We start from the raw sequence: 7,166 nt of genomic DNA, 5'->3' as shown, positions 1-7,166 counted from the left end.
GTTTTCACACTCGCCGTTTGGCCTATAGATGGCGCTGACTGTCTCCCACTTCTAAATTCACATATAAACCCAAAAAGTGGATGGAGGGAAGGCCGCTGTGGTAGCTCAGTGGTTAGAGCATCGAACGCATTATTCGAAGGTCGTAGGGTCGATTCCTGCCCACGGCTGGTTATTTTTTCATCCACCTTTCTTTCTTCTTATTTACATTCCATTGGTTCTAATAACTTCCCCTGTACATTCCTTGGCATTACTGTCTGTTAGATCTCATTATTATTGTGTTAAGACACGGAAAACGAGCCCTTAGGTATACACTTCTTTCCCTTATTTCATTGAACGAGGGTCTCGTACTGGCAGACTTGGTGTGTTTAGGTTGTATAAGAGGGACCATTATACAGCTGCCCGCTCATAATAAGTTCACGTGCTACGTGACGCCAAACATGCGCATAAGAGTGTTTTCACACTCGCCGTTTGGCTTATAGATTGCGCTGACTGTCACTCGTAATTCTAAATTCACATATAAACCCAAAAAAGTGGATGGAACGAAGGCCGCTGTGGTAGCTCAGTGGTTAGAGCATCGAACGCGTTATTCGAAGGTCGTAGGTTCGATTCCTGCCCATGGCTGGTTATTTTTTCATCCACTTTTCTTTCTTCTTAATTACATTCCATTGGTTCTAATAATTTCCTTTGTACATTCCTTCGCATTACTGTGTGTTAGATCTCATTAATATTGTGTTAAGACACGGAAAACGCGCCCTTAGGTATACACTTCTTTCCCTTATTTCATTGAACGAGGGTATCCTACTGGCAGACTTGGTGTGTTTAGGTTGTATAAGAGGGACAATTACACAGCTGCCCGTTCATAATAGGTTAACGTGCTACGTGACGCCTAACATGCGCATAAGAGTGTTTTTACACTCGCCGTTTGCTTATAGAAGGCGCTGACTGTCACTCCTACTTCTAAATTCACATATAAACCTAAAAAGTGAATGGAGGGAAGGCCGCTGTGGTAGCTCAGTGGTTAGAGCATCGAACGCGTTATTCGAAGGTCGGAGGTTCGATTCCTGACCACGGCTGGTTATTTTTTTCGTCCACTTTTCTTTCTTCCTATTTACATTCCATTGGTTTTAATAACTTCCCCTGTACATTCCTTGGTTATACTGTCTGTTAGATCTCAATAATATTGTGTTAAAACATGGAAAACGAGCTCTTAGGTGTACACTTCTTTCCCTTATTTCATTGAACGAGGGTCTCGTACTGGCAGACTTGATGTGTTTAGGTTGTATAAGAGGGACAATTAACCAGCTGCCCGCTCATAATAGGTTCACGTGCTACGTGACGCCAAACATGCGCATAAGAGTGTTTTCACACTCGCCATTTGGCTTATAGATGGCGCTGACTGTCACTCCTACTTCTAAATTCACATATGAACCTAAAAAAGTGGATGGAGGGAAGGCCGCTGTGGTAGCTTAGTGGTTAGAACATCGAACGCGTTATTCGAAGGTCGTAGGTTCGATTCCTGGCCACGGCTGGTTATTTTTTCATCCACTTTTCTTTCATCCTATTTACATTCTATTGGTTCTAATAACTTCCCCTGTACATTCCTTGGCATTACTGTCTGTTAGATCTCAATAATATTGTGTTAAAACACGGAAAACGAGCCCTCAGCTATACACTTCTTTCCCTTATTTCATTGAACGAGGGTCTCGTACTGGCAGACTTGGTGTGTCACGGTTGTATAAGAGGGACAATTAATCTGCTGCCCGCTCATAATAGGTTCATGTGCTACGTGACGCCAAACATGCGCATAAGAGTGTTTTCACACTCGCCGTTTGGCTTATAGATGGCGCTGACTGTCACTCCTACTTCTAAATTCACATATAAAACTAAAAAGTGGATGGAGGGAAGGCCGCTGTAGTAGCTCAGTGGTTAGAGCAATGAACGGGTTATTCGAAGGTCGTAGGTTCGATTCCTGCCCACGGCTGGTTATTTTTTCATCCACCTTTCTTTCTTCTTATTTACATTCCATTGGTTCTAATAACTTCCCCTGTACATTCCTTGGCATTACTGTCTGTTAGATCTCATTATTATTGTGTTAAGACACGGAAAACGAGCCCTTAGGTATACACTTCTTTCCCTTATTTCATTGAACGAGGGTCTCGTACTGGCAGACTTGGTGTGTTTAGGTTGTATAAGAGGGACCATTATACAGCTGCCCGCTCATAATAAGTTCACGTGCTACGTGACGCCAAACATGCGCATAAGAGTGTTTTCACACTCGCCGTTTGGCTTATAGATTGCGCTGACTGTCACTCGTAATTCTAAATTCACATATAAACCCAAAAAAGTGGATGGAACGAAGGCCGCTGTGGTAGCTCAGTGGTTAGAGCATCGAACGCGTTATTCGAAGGTCGTAGGTTCGATTCCTGCCCATGGCTGGTTATTTTTTCATCCACTTTTCTTTCTTCTTAATTACATTCCATTGGTTCTAATAATTTCCTTTGTACATTCCTTCGCATTACTGTGTGTTAGATCTCATTAATATTGTGGTAAGACACGGAAAACGCGCCCTTAGGTATACACTTCTTTCCCTTATTTCATTGAACGAGGGTATCGTACTGGCAGACTTGGTGTGTTTAGGTTGTATAAGAGGGACAATTACACAGCTGCCCGTTCATAATAGGTTAACGTGCTACGTGACGCCTAACATGCGCATAAGAGTGTTTTTACACTCGCCGTTTGCTTATAGAAGGCGCTGACTGTCACTCCTACTTCTAAATTCACATATAAACCTAAAAAGTGAATGGAGGGAAGGCCGCTGTGGTAGCTCAGTGGTTAGAGCATCGAACGCGTTATTCGAAGGTCGGAGGTTCGATTCCTGACCACGGCTGGTTATTTTTTTCGTCCACTTTTCTTTCTTCCTATTTACATTCCATTGGTTTTAATAACTTCCCCTGTACATTCCTTGGTTATACTGTCTGTTAGATCTCAATAATATTGTGTTAAAACATGGAAAACGAGCCCTTAGGTGTACACTTCTTTCCCTTATTTCATTGAACGAGGGTCTCGTACTGGCAGACTTGATGTGTTTAGGTTGTATAAGAGGGACAATTAACCAGCTGCCCGCTCATAATAGGTTCACGTGCTACGTGACGCCAAACATGCGCATAAGAGTGTTTTCACACTCGCCATTTGGCTTATAGATGGCGCTGACTGTCACTCCTACTTCTAAATTCACATATAAAACTAAAAAGTGGATGGAGGGAAGGCCGCTGTGGTAGCTCAGTGGTTAGAGCAATGAACGGGTTATTCGAAGGTCGTAGGTTCGATTCCTGCCCACGGCTGGTTATTTTTTCATCCACTTTTCTTTCTTCCTATTTACATTCCATTGGTTCTAATAACTTCCCTGTACATTACTGTGCATTGCTGTCTGTTAGATCTCATTAATATTGTGTTAAAACACGGAAAACCAGCCCTTAGGTATACACTTATTTCCCTTATTTCATTGAACGAGGGTATCGTACTGGCAGACTTGGTGTGTTTAGGTTGTATAAGAGGGACAATTACACAGCTGCCCGTTCATAATAGGTTAACGTGCTACGTGACGCCTAACATGCGCATAAGAGTGTTTTTACACTCGCCGTTTGCTTATAGAAGGCGCTGACTGTCACTCCTACTTCTAAATTCACATATAAACCTAAAAAGTGAATGGAGGGAAGGCCGCTGTGGTAGCTCAGTGGTTAGAGCATCGAACGCGTTATTCGAAGGTCGGAGGTTCGATTCCTGACCACGGCTGGTTATTTTTTTCGTCCACTTTTCTTTCTTCCTATTTACATTCCATTGGTTTTAATAACTTCCCCTGTACATTCCTTGGTTATACTGTCTGTTAGATCTCAATAATATTGTGTTAAAACATGGAAAACGAGCCCTTAGGTGTACACTTCTTTCCCTTATTTCATTGAACGAGGGTCTCGTACTGGCAGACTTGGTGTGTTTAGGTTGTATAAGAGGGACAATTAACCAGCTGCCCGCTCATAATAGGTTCACGTGCTACGTGACGCCAAACATGCGCATAAGAGTGTTTTCACACTCGCCATTTGGCTTATAGATGGCGCTGACTGTCACTCCTACTTCTAAATTCACATATAAAACTTAAAAGTGGATGGAGGGAAGGCCGCTGTGGTAGCTCAGTGGTTAGAGCAATGAACGGGTTATTCGAAGGTCGTAGGTTCGATTCCTGCCCACGGCTGGTTATTTTTTCATCCACTTTTCTTTCTTCCTATTTACATTCCATTGGTTCTAATAACTTCCCTGTACATTACTGTGCATTGCTGTCTTTTAGATCTCATTAATATTGTGTTAAAACACGGAAAACCAGCCCTTAGGTATACACTTATTTCCCTTATTTCAGTGAACTAGGGTCTCGTACTGGCAGACTTGGTGTGTTTAGGTTGTATAAGAGGGACAATTATTGAGCTGCCCGCTCATAATAAGTTCACGTGCTACGTGACGCCAAACATGCGCATAAGAGGGTTTTCACACTCGCCGTTCGGCTTATAGATGGCGCTGACTGTCACTCCTACTTCTAAATTCACATATGAACCCAAATAGTGGATGGAGGGAAGGCCGCTGTGGTAGCTCAGTGGTTAGAACATCGAACGCGTTATTCGAAGGTCGTAGGTTCGATTCCTGCCCACGGCTGGTTATTTTTTCATCCACTTTTCTTTCATCTTATTTACATTCTATTGGTTCTAATACCTTCCCCTGTACATTCCTTGGCATTACTGTCTGTTAGATCTCATTAATATTGTGTTAAAACACGGAAAACGAGCCCTTAGGTATACACTTCTTTTCCTTATTTCATTGAACGAGGGTCTCGTACTGACAGACTTGGTGTGTTACGGTTGTATAAGAGAGACAATTAATCTGCTGCCCGCTCATAATAGCTTCATGTGCTACGTGACGCCAAACATGCGCATAAGAGTGTTTTCACACTCGCCGTTTGGCTTATAGATGGCGCTGACTGTCACTCCTACTTCTAAATTCACATATAAACCCAAAAGGTGGATGGAGGGAAGGCCACTGTGGTAGCTCAGTGGTTAGAGCAATGAACGGGTTATTCGAAGGTCATAGGTTCGATTCCTGCCCACGGCTGGTTATTTTTTCATCCACTTTTCTTTCTTCCTATTTACATTCCATTGGTTCTAATAACTTTCCCTTTACTTTCTTTGGCAATACAGTCTGTTAGATCTCATAAATATTGTGTTAAAACACGGAAAACGAGCCCTTAGGTATACACTTCTTTTCCTTATTTTCATTGAACGAGGGTCTCGTACTGGCAGACTTGGTGTGTTTAGGTTGTATAAGAGGGACAATTATTCAGCTGCCCGCTCATAATAAGTTCACGTGCTACGTGACGCCAACCATGCGCATAAGAGTGTTTTCACACTCGCCGTTTGGCCTATAGATGGCGCTGACTGTCTCCCACTTCTAAATTCACATATAAACCAAAAAAGTGGATGGAGGGAAGGCCGCTGTGGTAGCTCAGTGGTTAGAGCATCGAACGCATTATTCGAAGGTCGTAGGGTCGATTCCTGCCCACGGCTGGTTATTTTTTCATCCACCTTTCTTTCTTCTTATTTACATTCCATTGGTTCTAATAACTTCCCCTGTACATTCCTTGGCATTACTGTCTGTTAGATCTCATTATTATTGTGTTAAGACACGGAAAACGAGCCCTTAGGTATACACTTCTTTCCATTATTTCATTGAACGAGGGTCTCGTACTGGCAGACTTGGTGTGTTTAGGTTGTATAAGAGGGACCATTATACAGCTGCCCGCTCATAATAAGTTCACGTGCTACGTGACGCCAAACATGCGCATAAGAGTGTTTTCACACTCGCCGTTTGGCTTATAGATTGCGCTGACTGTCACTCGTAATTCTAAATTCACATATAAACCCAAAAAAGTGGATGGAGCGAAGGCCGCTGTGGTAGCTCAGTGGTTAGAGCATCGAACGCGTTATTCGAAGGTCGTAGGTTCGATTCCTGCCCATGGCTGGTTATTTTTTCATCCACTTTTCTTTCTTCTTATTTACATTCCATTGGTTCTCATAATTTCCCTTGTACATTCCTTCGCATTACTGTGTGTTAGATCTCATTAATATTGTGTTAAGACACGGAAAACGCGCCCTTAGGTATACACTTCTTTCCCTTATTTCATTGAACGAGGGTATCGTACTGGCAGACTTGGTGTGTTTAGGTTGTATAAGAGGGACAAATACACAGCTGCCCGTTCATAATAGGTTAACGTGCTACGTGACGCCTAACATGCGCATAAGAGTGTTTTTACACTCGCCGTTTGCTTATAGAAGGCGCTGACTGTCACTCCTACTTCTAAATTCACATATAAACCTAAAAAGTGAACGGAGGGAAGGCCGCTGTGGTAGCTCAGTGGTTAGAGCATCGAACGCGTTATTCGAAGGTCGGAGGTTCGATTCCTGACCACGGCTGGTTATTTTTTTCGTCCACTTTTCTTTCTTCCTATTTACATTCCATTGGTTGTAATAACTTCCCCTGTACATTCCTTGGTTATACTGTCTGTTAGATCTCAATAATATTGTGTTAAAACATGGAAAACGAGCCCTTAGGTGTACACTTCTTTCCCTTCTTTCATTGAACGAGGGTCTCGTACTGGCAGACTTGGTGTGTTTAGGTTGTATAAGAGGGACAATTAACCAGCTGCCCGCTCATAATAGGTTCACGTGCTACGTGACGCCAAACATGCGCATAAGAGTGTTTTCACACTCGCCGTTTGGCTTATAGATGGCGCTGACTGTCACTCCTACTTCTAAATTCACATATAAAACTAAAAAGTGGATGGAGGGAAGGCCGCTGTGGTAGCTCAGTGGTTAGAGCAATGAACGGGTTATTCGAAGGTCGTAGGTTCGATTCCTGCCCACGGCTGGTTATTTTTTCATCCACGTTTCTTTCTTCCTATTTACATTCCATTGGTTCTAATAACTTCCCTGTACATTACTGTGCATTGCTGTCTGTTAGATCTCATTGTTATTGTGTTAAAACACGGAAAACCAGCCCTTAGGTATACACTTATTTCCCTTATTTCAGTGAACTAGGGTCTCGTACTGGCAGACTTGGTGTGTTTAGGT

Source organism: Rhipicephalus microplus, chromosome 4 (assembly GCF_043290135.1).
Source record: "Rhipicephalus microplus isolate Deutch F79 chromosome 4, USDA_Rmic, whole genome shotgun sequence".
Lineage (NCBI taxonomy): Eukaryota > Metazoa > Arthropoda > Arachnida > Ixodida > Ixodidae > Rhipicephalus > Rhipicephalus microplus.
The sequence above is the reverse complement of the archived record's forward strand: the minus strand, read 5'-3'. Positions refer to the sequence as shown.